The 11,477-nt window shown below is 45.0% G+C and overlaps 1 long non-coding RNA gene across 1 annotated transcript; it reads left to right on the plus strand.

The window, feature by feature from the left end:
* The first annotated feature begins 349 nt into the window (after positions 1 to 349).
* LOC119308101 lies at positions 350 to 958 on the plus strand. Its single transcript, XR_005149824.1, has 3 exons — positions 350 to 485; positions 600 to 684; positions 772 to 958. It is a non-coding gene; the product is annotated as an uncharacterized LOC119308101 (long non-coding RNA).
* Positions 959 to 11,477: the final 10,519 nt, after the last annotated feature.

Below are 11,477 nucleotides of genomic sequence, written 5' to 3' on the forward strand. Positions count from 1 at the left end.
ATATAGGCTAGGAAATACGATCACAACATTGACTTGGGAGATACCAAGTGTCGTTGTTCTGCTCCGGCAATGTGGCAGTTTAAGTACGTGGAAAGCACATGGAAAGAACCTAAGATGCTGAATTGACTTGTCACAATAATCTGGAAAGCACAAGGCAAGTGGCAGTTTGATATTCAGCGTGAAAGATGGTACTCATCTGAATATGCGGTGGCTCTGTCTGATCACTGACGACGTGCGGTTGAGCTGAGGTTATCACTTTGAGCTGTTGCGACTTGACGTTTCCCTATAAATCAATGAGATCCCTACACTGCCGTCTAATCTCCTTCCATTTTTGCTCCTCAGACTTAGATTTGCAGTGGTTCCTGTTGCACAATTTGTGGGAGAGAGAGGTTGGTGTTGGCAGGATGAGGTGTGTTGGAAGCATTCTTCTGGTGATTGTGCTCTCGCTTTCTTCTCTGGCCGTCTTCAATGCTGCAATAAACATGGTTAGTACAACAGCAGCAGATTCTACAGTTTTCTTGCACCCATTTCTATTCGTGAAACTAGAGTAGACTAGAAACAGCTGCAAATGTCTTATTATTTGATATTCACGAATGTAGGAACACTTGAACGACAACCCGATGTCGCTAATGGGTAGGAAATGGTTGGGAGGACGGAGGGCAATTGCCGCTCCGGTAAATGAAGGTGTACACAAGAAGGATGAGTTTGTGGGAAGCAAGGTAGCTGCAGAGGTTAGCGTTGTCGGTTTAAGTAAAGAAATTGTTGTCCAAGTACATGGCGGCACACGGAGGCGAACTTACCGCACTCGGAGAGTTCATCCACCAAAGAACGACTGAAAGGCAAACTTACAAGCATGCATTCTTTATTTATGTTCTAGAATCTTGTGATAAGTCAACTTTGTATCATACTATCGTCACACGTTGTATGTTGTAGTTTTCACCAAATGGACTTGCTACTTGACAAGGTGTACAATCGCAAATGTTCACACACATGCGCATGCACTTATCCATATAAATGCACACGCACTCTACCCTATAAGCATCTTTGAGATAGTCAGTCCGTGCAAATTATCACAGGTGTTTTGTAGTCGACGAGAAATTCTTTTTCACTAAACGAACATCGTCAGAAAGACAATGAAAATGCGAGCATCAGTGCCAAGTTTAGGACTTGAATCCTACTGGCTGGTTCCACCACAAGAAACCTAAGTATGTTGCAGAAAATATGAATCTCTAATTTTTTTTGTTGTATTGGTCTGATCCTACTGATGAATTAAACTATAGTGTACATCGTAAGCGAGAGAGACTTGAAGTAGAGGACAAGTCATACATGATTTAAACATATTTTATCTCGAACGCTTATCGATAATTCACATGAGCGGACGAGCTTGCATGCGCACGGAATCGCTGGGCATATTTTCGCGTCGTGATATGGGCCGCTGACTATTAAATTGCATCTCCGATCCTTCAACTTGCAGGCCATGTCTATAACAGTCTTGGTACTCAGTACAGTCCTTGTACTTGATAATACGGGCCATGTACGCTCCTAGCAACGGTCCTGGCGACGCGCAGCCGGTACGCCACGGGACACGTGAGCACTCAGCAGCGAGCCCGTCGCTCCGCACGTTCAGCGGACCATTTTGCCATACAGACCCTGAGTGTTTCTTCGTTGCAGATCAACCCCCGCACCCTTCCTCGTTGCAGTTAAGCACTTCCAGTGTACCCTTTTCTTTCTTTCGACCCACGCACGGGCGATTAGGGCGGCTGCGGTGGCCGGTGATCGCCGTCATCGGAGGACCTATTAGAGACGTCCATTGAGGGATCCTGTGTTGGGGGCGACCACATCGCATCGCCGCTGCGTGAGCGGCAGCGATGGCGCCCATGCGGCGGCATGAATAGGGGCACGTTCCCGAGTACGGTGAGTTCCATTCGGCCATAGGCTTGGGATTTTTCAGTTTGAGAATCTCAATTATGTTCCTTTACAATGTATCTCTTGTCTGCTATATGTTTTTCATTGATTCGGTTCCAATTAGTTTCGGTTTAGTCAAAATTGTATCTCTGATCAGATGAACTGAACACGTCTTTTTCTCTGAATTTTTTCAGCACAACACACTGATCATTTCACTGCGGAGTTTGTTCATGGGGTTTTTTTCATGGGACACGGAGGCAATAAGTCATATGTGAACAGCAAGAAGGTTTGCTATGATTTCTGCCAATCCAGTACAGCATGTATGGAAATGTTGGATGATCTCATTGAGGATTTGGGATATGAGCACAAAGGGAGAATAAAGACCTATTTGCTACTGCCTGGTATGCAAATAAATGAAGATGGCCTTCGGTTGATCTCGAATAACAGTGACACAAATTGCATTAGTTCAATGGTTAGAGATGGACATAGGTATCTTATGTTCTATCTAGAGCATGTAGATAACAACAGTGCTGAAAGGGATGATGGTGTGCAAAACCCTGCTACACACCTACCTACTATTATCAGTCCTATCCAGGGCAGAAGAGAGGAGGAGCAGAATAGGGGTAGTGGGGCAGATCAGAACATTGTGGCATGCAGTTTTGCACATGACAACACTGTAGAAGGGACCGGCAGAGGAAGACGTAGAAGTAGAGCAAGTGCAGAGGTTTTTGAAGATGATTTAGAGGAGGGGAGTGATGATGACTCCTCTGACTCTGACTATGAGCCAGAAATAGTCGATAGTGACTATGACTTGGAGGAAGGGGATGAGGATTTGGTTAATGAGAACAGTCAAACTGGTGAAGAGAATAAAGGGAAAGGAAAAGGAAAGCAACTTAAGGAAGATGGCAATTCTGAAGATGACAGACTTGAGCTTCCAGATTCAGATGACGAAGATATGAAATTCAATTTCAAATATTTCATAGATGCAGATATGAATGAACCCAAGTTCCATGTGGGCCAAGTCTTCTCATCTATAGACCAGTTGAGAAAAGCAATTAGGGAGTACAGTTGCAAGGAGAGGTTAAACATCACTTTTCCGAAGAATGACAAAATCAGGCTTGGTGCTAAGTGTGATGTTGGATGCCCCTGGTACTTGTATGCATCTTATGACAACCGGACACAATCATTTATGATCAAGACATTCAAAGACGAGCACAATTGCAGCAAGAAGTGGCAGGTTAGAGCTTTTACTGCAAGATACATAGCCCATAAGTTTGTTGACAAGCTTAGAGCAAATGAGAAGATGACATTGAAGGGCTTTGGAGAACTAGTGCAGAAAGATTGGAACATGAAAGTCAAGAGGGGCAAGCTTGGCAGAGCAAGGAAAATTGCTTTCAACATAATATACGGAGACGAAATAGCACAGTATAATCTGTTATGGGACTATGCACATGAGTTTAGGAGATCCAACCCAGGAAGTACATTTTTTCTTGAACTTGCGGATGATGGAGAGTTCAAGAAATGTTATTTCTCACTAGATGCATGCAAGAGGGGTTTTCTTTCTACTTGTAGGCCTGTTATCTTCCTTGATGGTTGCCATTTGAAAACTCAATTTAAAGGCATCCTCTTAACAGCTATAGGAATGGATCCCAATGATTGCATCTTTCCAGTGGCCTTCGCTATTGTGGACATTGAAAACACCAAAAGCTGGAGGTGGTTTCTGACTGCTCTTAAACAAGACCTTCACATTGTCGATACCTCTCTATGGACCATTATGTCAGACAAGCAAAAAGTAAGTGTCATGTTTGCATAGTTGTGTAATTAGTTTTTTACATTGAGTTGGTTAATACATAAGATAAATGATATCAATTGATTTTTTAACAGGGGTTAATTAAGGCAGTGAAGGAATTATTTAGTGACTCAGAACATAGATTTTGTGTTCGACATCTATGGCAGAATTTTAATAAAAAATTTCAAGGGGGAAATCTTGAAGAACCAACTGTGGAGATGTGCTAGGAGTACTACAGAGGGGCAATGGAGGGCCAACATGGATCAGATCCTTGTTTTGAATAAAGAGGCTCATGATTGGTTGGAGGAGCTCGATCCTAAAACATGGGTTAGGGCATTTCAGAGTGAGTTTCCGAAGTGTGATGTACTATTGAACAATAATTGTGAGGTGTTCAATAAGTATATTTTGGAAGCAAGAGAATTACCTTTCTTAACCATGATCCAGAGAATAAAGGGGCAGTTAATGGGAAGAGTGTGTGGTAAGCAAGAGGAAGTTGTGAAGTGGCCAGGAACCATATGTCCCAAAATCAGAAAAAGACTGCAGAGGCATGTTGAGGCAGCTAACACTTGTGATGCAGATACAGCAGGGCATGGTATTTTTGAAGTTCATGACAAAGGTGCACAATTCAAAGTTGATATCATATCCAAGAGGTGTAGTTGCAGGAGATGGGATTTGACTGGAATTCCATGCTGTCATGGGGTGGCTACTGCAAGGTATATGAGAATTCCACCTGAGGACTTGGTGCACTCATGCTACTCCATTGAGACATACTGCAAAGCTTATGAGCACATCATAGTTCCATGCAGAGATATCACTGAGTGGCAAAAGATGTATGGCAGAGAAATAACTCCTCCCAAAGTTCAGACCAAGAAAGGAAGGAGGAGAAAGAACAGGAGGCTGCAACCAGAGGAGAAAGAGGGAAGGACGAGGAGGAAAATGGGCAGGGGTGGGGCTGTAATCCATTGGAGTTACTGTGGGGCTGCAGGACACAACATTGGAGGATGCACAGTTTTCAAACTAGGTTTGAAACCAAAGAAAAAAAGCAAGTAGTAAGAGCAGAACCGGTAGTCTCATCAGATGAAGAAAATGATGATCCAATCCTTAGACAGGTATGTAATTTCTAAACATTGTCATTCGTTGTCTAATTATTGTCATTGTCTCACATATGTAACTACTTGATATGGACAGGAACAAAATATGCAAACCATGGGAATGTGTCAGCAATCACAAAATAGTTATGAAGCACATGTCATCTCTACATTATTAGTAGAGGTACTCCATTATGCCATTTAGTTCCATTCCTGAAATATACTTCCTTATAGTTCCTTTTGAGAAATATACTTCTTTTAGTTCCTTTTGAGAAACATACTTCTTTTACTGCCATTTTTTGAAAGACAATACAATTCAATTTACTTCATGCAGGCAGAAAGTAGCCAAACAAGTGAGCAACCCCAATCAACTCCATTACCCAACTCTGCTTTTATACAAGATAATGTCCCGCCTCGGCAACCTATGCAACAGACCACTGCCACAACTCAAGAAAATGTGCATAGGAAGAGAGAGGTGCTTGCCTTGGCAAAACTCAAAGCAGCAGCTGAGAGGAGAGAGGTGGCAGACCAGGCCAAATTTGAAGCAGCCATGGCTAAGTTGAAAGATGATGAGAGCAAGCTTGTGGAAGCAGCTAAGAAGATAAAAGAGGACTCGGAACAAAAAAAATTAGCTGCTGAACAGAAAAAGAAAGCCATCCTAGAGGAGAGAAAATTGGCTGCTGAGGCAAGAAAAAGAGAGAATGAAGAGAAAAAGAGAAAAGCTCAAGAGGAGAAACTAGCACTTGCTGAGGGGAAAAGATTAGCTATGCTTAACAGGAAGAAGGAAGCACAGGAAGCAAGGCAGAAGAAGGCGGAAGAAAAAACAAGAATTCAAGAGGAAAAGAGAAAAGAGGCAGAGGAAGCACTTCAAAGAGAAGCAATGACCTTTATGATGATGCAGCAAGATAACCAAGAGAGGATAGAAGGGTTCAAAAAATATGCACTGATGGAGGAGCAAGCAAGGAGAAAAGCATGGGAGGAGCATATGAATGTGCAGAACAATGGAAAGGAAATGACGTGGGAAGAGAGGCAGAGCGTAGCAGAGGAACAGAATCAGCTTCAAGCTACTGCAGCAAGGCAACAGGCAATGGAGGAGAAAAAAGGCTATACGAGCTTCAAGCAATGAGGAGCAACACTGAGGAGGAAAGGTCTAGGAGGTCAAATTTCAGTCAGTATAATCAAGGGTTCAAGAAACCAAGGGAATCGAGCATGTTTGATTATCTCAAAAACCTGTAGAAATCAGTTATCACGTTAGTAATTTATGATGTACTGCTCATCTATGTTTTATTTTTTCTCAAGTATTGCTCAACTCGGCTCATGAACATGAGCTGATCATGTACTGCCCATGATCATGTTATGTTCATGATCCTTCTGTGGATCTATTCTTTGGACATGGAAAAATGTTGTTTAGTGATGCACTTTTAAGTACTGAGTTATGGCTATTATTTCTGTTATTCAGTTTTCTCATGTCATTTACTGTACAAATATTGCCAGCTTTGTCGTATTGATCAAATGGCACAACTCCTGTGCATACATACCACGAAAGGCCTCTATTGTCTGCCCAGATGTTTTTAAGTAACCAAATGGAACACTTCTAGTACATATATATACAACCAAATTAATGGCTCTGTTGTATGCACATGCATGCTGGGATTTTTTTTAGTAACCAAGTAGAACACTCCCAGTATACATATATACAACCAAATGGCTCTTTTTTGTTCACATACAAAGCACCTGCATCCATAGCACATACATCTGAGAGCATCAACTAGAAAATGTTGACAGTAAACAGAAACAACACAAAGTCCAGTTCAGTTCACTCTAGCGCCGCCAGCAGGTTCAGGCGTCGCCGGCAGGTTCAGTTCAGTCCAGCACCGCCGGCAGGTTCAGTGCCATCCACCCCGATGCACACACAAGCGATAGCACTACTCAAGTGCACTACTGCAACATGTTTCTACATGTGTGACATGGTGTGAGGGGCAAAGGCCGACTACAGTGCAAAAGCATCTGGTGACCATCATGAATGCCGGCCAGAACGGCGCTCTGTCGCGTCTCATCCACACGCACGGGCGACCTCAACCGCCTGCGTGCACGGCGCCGCTCCAGGCTCCGCCACAGCTGGCCATCACCTGCACGCATCCCCTCTGTCGCCTGCGACATGGCACGCCGCACGAGGAGCACACGCCCCGTCTCCGGCCGGAGACATGGCTCGCCGCGGCGCCAAACCTCCTGCGCGTATGACCTCCCCAGCGAGCGGGCGGGTCCGTCGGTGCGAACGGCGTGACCAACACCGCCGCCGAGAGAAAAAAACAACGCTATCGGACACGCCGATGCCGGCAATCGAGATCTCGCTCTCGCGGGCCATGGTTATAGGGTTCCTGTGCTTTGGAGAATTGGGGAATTTGACGCTTCGCGCCGGTCGGGATTGAAAATTTGGGGGCGACGCACCTCTGCGTGATGATGTGTTGAAGGTGCGGGGGTTGATCTGCGACGAAGAAACACTCAGGGTCAGTATCGCAAAATTGTCCGCTGAACGTGCGGAGCGACGGGGCTCGCTGCTGAGTGCTGACGTGTCCCGCAGCGTACCAGCTGCGCGTCGCCAGGACCGTCGCTAGGACCATACATGGCCTGTATTATCGAGTACAAGGACTGTACTGAAGCATTATGGGAGTACCAGGACTGTTATAGACATGGCCTGCAAGTTGAAGGATCGGAGATGCAATTTACTCCAAGCTTGTCCGAAAAGCCTGTTATTTGGGCCGTAGAGGTCACGGCTAGACCCACACGTGCACAGTGGATGGACGTTTCGTGAGAGACGGCGTCGAGGTACCCCCACATGTGCCAACGGAACGCATTCCAGGCATAACGGGCCTAAAAGTCTGAGGGGACCCCACATTTGACTAGTCATATTCTCAGCCAGCCACCTCCACGCCCGCATATCTCTACTCCTAATGGAGCAGTTGATAGTCTCGCTTCCAGGTTTTTTTTTGTCCCACCACTTTCGTCCGGTTTTTTTTCGTAGGTTAACCGTCGTAGATTTTTTTCGATGCTGATTTCTTATTCACCGGTTTATTTACCCCCCAGCTCTTTTCTTGCAAATCAGCACTTTCCAAACGTGCACGCAATCACGGATCTAAATTTACTAACTTATCCAAATCAACTGATACCTTCCATTATTGCAAATTTCTTTAGGAAACAAATAATAGATTTTAAGGAAACAAATAAAAGATTTTAAAGACGCATCATACTTTACTAACAATCACTAAAAATCAAATCTAAATTAATTAACTTTACCTTAAATCACTCAATCACTTTAATTAGAAAACATTTTCTTTCCTAACTGCACCCCGCTTAGTGTGCAGATAACAATCCGAAGTAATTAGAGTCACATGATTGAATCCATTTATTTAGAGCGACATGATTGAATTCATTTATTAACAATAATCCTCACCAAAAGTGCGTTTAGCAATTTTAGAGGGCGGACCAAAACTCTGCCATCCGCTCATCCGCGTTTGTTTAGGTACAGGAAAAAATGGCATATGGAAACAACACGACCGGGGCGGCGGCGCAATCTTCGGGGATAGGGGATCGGAGGACAAGGATTGGCCTGGCAGCATGATCGGGGTGCTTCCCCGCGGCCGCGGCCGTCCTCGCGATGCCACCTACCCGAAATCAACGCTGCTCCCTGCCGTCAGCCGAGACGACGCCGCCTGCCCTCCTACCCACGTGCGGCTACGGCGGGAGGAGTAGCGACGGGGCCGAGGTCCTTCATGCGTTCCGGGATGGAGGCCATGATTTCGTCGAGGTCGTTGCTGCCTCCTACACTCAGGGTGTGTCGCCGAGATCGAGGCGAGCATGAGGAGCTGTGGCCACCGCCATGGTCACCCCATCGCAGGGGATGGAGCACGCCGTCGGCCTACAGCTTGTGGAGATCACTGTTGCTCTTCAGGTCGCGTGGTGACCGGATCTTGCCGATGTGTCCCTCCCCGACGACCTCCTCTTCGCCCGGTTGGCCGGCATGGATCTCGCCACTTCTGCCCTCAACTTCTCTGCCTCGAGCTCGACGGTCAGCCACCATGGATCCCCCAGCTGGAGGGTCACGTGAACCAGCCGTCCTCTCATGCTGCAGCGGTGAGAAGGTGACATGGCTCTCCGTACACGAAGAGTGGAGTTCAGTCAAGTACTTATATACTTGGCCTCTACTGCTGATCCATGTACATGGAGAAGAACAGACAACCGCTCATTCATGCTTCGTTCCATTCCTTTGCGCTACATTACTGGAGGTGACATTTTCCTATCTCTCTATGTTGTAACAAGCCTGCTGCCTGCATAGTTAATGGATTTTTATTTAAATTTATCGCTGCTTAGTGCTTTGTTGCAATTGTTTACCCAAGATTCTTATATATAATCTGAGCGTATGTAGGCATACTTAGCTTTGCTATTCCATTTTTTCTAGCGCATAGAAATAAGAGTATTATCCAGGTTAGGTATTCAATTGAGTATGGTATTTGGATAGCTATCAGAATGTCTTTTCTATGCATGTGATTTCTCACATCTGGTTATAATATTTGTGAAGACGTGCATTGCACGTGCACTTGGAAGCGGGCCCGTGGCCCGCGCTGGACGGCGCCGACGCCGACCCGAGCCACCTCGTCCGCGTATTCTTGGAGCTGTGGCTGGTCAATTTACATGAAATTAATTCCCTCAGTTCTGGTGGCAAATATAATACACATAATCCATATTGTTATGCACTAGCGTGTATGTGTGACATAGATGGATTATGGTCCCGTACCCAAGAAGATGGATATGTGTGTGTGTTAGAGAGAGAGAGGGAGAGGGGGATAGAGAGTGAGGAAGAGGGGGGGAGAGTGTGTGTCTGTGTGTGTGAGGATTTGATGGTAAAAAAGGTCGCCAATGTCGTAATATTGAATTCTTAAAGTTAATGTGGCCCCGTTGCAACGCACGGGCGTTCTTCTAGTCCTTGGTAAACGTTTTCCCTTCCGACCGAAGAAGAAAACCCTGGTGCCTACAGCAGCATCAACGCCGGCAGATCTGTATGTATCATAAAATGTGCTCGTGCATGTATCATAAAATGTTTGTATTTTTTCGAAAAAGAAACTGAAAAGAAGAAATCTTAAAGTGTTCATCGTGTATTTAAAAAATGAACATGGTGTATCGATTTTTCTCAATTGTATATCTTACAAAATATTCAACGTGTTTACCGAATATTCACCTTATACTTAAAAATATTTGAAATGTCTTTGAAAAAAATTAACGTGAGTCCAATACATTTTCACCATGAGTTTTAAAAATGTTGGCATCTATCTTAAGAAATGTTAAGCATATTTAGAAAATATTCACCGTGAATTTAGAAAAATATTTGGCATGTATTTGAAAAAAATCAATGTGTGTTTATAAAATATTCATCGTGTATTTTAAAAATATTCAACGTGCATTTGACAAATGTTTAACATGTATTCAGAAAATGTTTAATATGCATTGAAAAATGTTCAACATGTAGTGTAGAAATGTTCAATGTAAAAATAAAAAGGAAACCGACAAAAACTATAGAGAAAAACATAGTAAAAAGAAAAGAAAATACGGGCGGTACCAACCCAATACTAAGCGGAACGTCCCAAACCACTCCCAGCTCTACCTTAGAGCGACTTAGAGCGACTCTACCTGGTCCCCTAAAACCGGTTAAAGAACAGAATATTGGGGAACGTAGCATGCAATTTTAAAAATATTCCTACGCTCACGCAAGATCTATCTAGTAGATGCATAGCAACAAGAGGGGAAGAGTGTGTCCATGTACCCTCGTAGACCGAAAGCGGAAGCGTTTGACAACGCGGTTGATGTAGTCGAACTTCTTCTTGTTCTGACCGATCAAGCACCGAACGTATGGCACCTCCGAGTTCTGCACACGTTCAGCTCGATGACGTCCCCCGAACTCTTGATCGAGCAAAGGGTCGCGGGAGAGTTCGGTTAGCACGAGGGCGTGATGACGGTGATGATGAAGTGATCCGCGCAGGGCTTCGCCTAAGTACTACATGAATATGACCGGAGGCGTAAACTGTGGAGGGGGGCGCCGCACATGGCTAACAATGTTTGTTGTGTGTTCTAGGCGCCCTCTCCCCACATATATATAGGTGGGAGGGGGAGGGGGACAGCCATGGGGCGCCCCAAGTAGGAGGAATCCTACTTGGGGGCTTTGTCCAATCCCCCCCCCCCTTACCATCTTTTCCGGAGAGGATAGGAAAGGGGAGAGATGAGGGAATGAAGGGGGAGGCCGAATTGCCTCCCCTTCCTTCTCTCTTCCCCTTTTCCTTTCCCCTTTCTATTCGGCCAGCAAGGAGGGCGCAACAGCCCATACTGGTTGCTGTGTTTCCCCTCTTGGTCCAATAGGCCCATATAGTTCGCCGGGGGTAGCCCGGAACCCCTTCCAGTGACTCGATACATACCCAGTACCCCCGGAACACTTTCGATGTCCAAATACTATTGTCCTATATATGAATCTTTACCTCTCGACCATTTTGAGACTCCTCTTCGTGTCCGTGATCTCATCCGGGACTCCGAACAACATTCGGCCACCAAATCACATAACTCATATAATACAAAATCGTCATCGAACGTTAAGCGCGAACCCTACGGGTTCGAGAACTCTGTAGACATGACCGAGACACCTCTCCAATCAA

The sequence above is a fragment of the Triticum dicoccoides genome, chromosome 5B (genome assembly GCF_002162155.2).
Source record: "Triticum dicoccoides isolate Atlit2015 ecotype Zavitan chromosome 5B, WEW_v2.0, whole genome shotgun sequence".
Classification (NCBI taxonomy): Eukaryota; Viridiplantae; Streptophyta; class Magnoliopsida; order Poales; family Poaceae; genus Triticum; species Triticum dicoccoides.